Source organism: Elephantulus edwardii, unplaced genomic scaffold (genome assembly GCF_000299155.1).
Source record: "Elephantulus edwardii isolate Elephantulus edwardi_28Jun2011 unplaced genomic scaffold, EleEdw1.0 scaffold00232, whole genome shotgun sequence".
NCBI lineage: Eukaryota > Metazoa > Chordata > Mammalia > Macroscelidea > Macroscelididae > Elephantulus > Elephantulus edwardii.
In genome coordinates, this window is record NW_006399982.1 from 2,930,588 (window position 1) to 2,931,253 (window position 666).

At 38.7% G+C, this 666-nt stretch overlaps 1 protein-coding gene and 1 pseudogene across 1 annotated transcript in view; one reads left to right on the forward strand and one right to left on the reverse strand.

Moving 5' to 3' along the window:
• The window catches only part of UBE2R2 (ubiquitin-conjugating enzyme E2R 2), a 107,984-nt gene that overhangs the window by 22,165 nt on the left and 85,153 nt on the right, over positions 1–666 (forward strand). The gene's annotated exons all lie outside the window — the stretch shown is intronic.
• Positions 1–666, reverse strand: part of LOC102854085 — an 11,169-nt pseudogene that overhangs the window by 1,257 nt on the left and 9,246 nt on the right.

The following is a 666-nucleotide window of genomic DNA, read 5'->3' on the forward strand; positions in this document are numbered from 1 at the left end:
CTGATTATATCATGGACTGTCACACCTAGTGGTAAGGAGCTGCACTACTAATCCAAAGGTACTCAGTTTGAATCCACCAGCTCTTCTGTGGGAGAAGGATGGCCAGTCTCCCATGGCATTTACTGCCTCTAAAAACCTGTTGGGTCATCTGTAAGTCTGTTCTGACTCACTGACACACACATCATTGACATAGTACTTTGCTCCATAGTTGTGTTAAGGAGCATAGGGAGATGACCACATTTTAGAGATAAGGATGGTGAGACTTGTTCTCACATACTGAGGGATGTTACCAAGAGAGGCCAATATTTGGAAAAAGACATGATGTTTGGAAAGATAGAAGAACAACAAAAGAGAGGAAGACTTAACAAGATGAATTGACAGACATAGTGACTGCAACAATGGCTTAGAGCCTGGAAGAGGTTGTGAGGATACCACAGGATAGGGCAAAGCTTAGATATATTCATTGTCATTGAGTCATAGCTGACTCTGACACTTAACATCAACATAACCATACCTGATAAATGTAATGAAAACCACTGCCATTGAATTGATTTCTACTCAGAGCAACCTGTAGGACAGAATTCAACTTCCCATAGTTCCAGTGCTTTATTTTTTTTGTTTTATTTAAATTTATTATTAATTTCAGTAAAAATTTACAGAGACTTT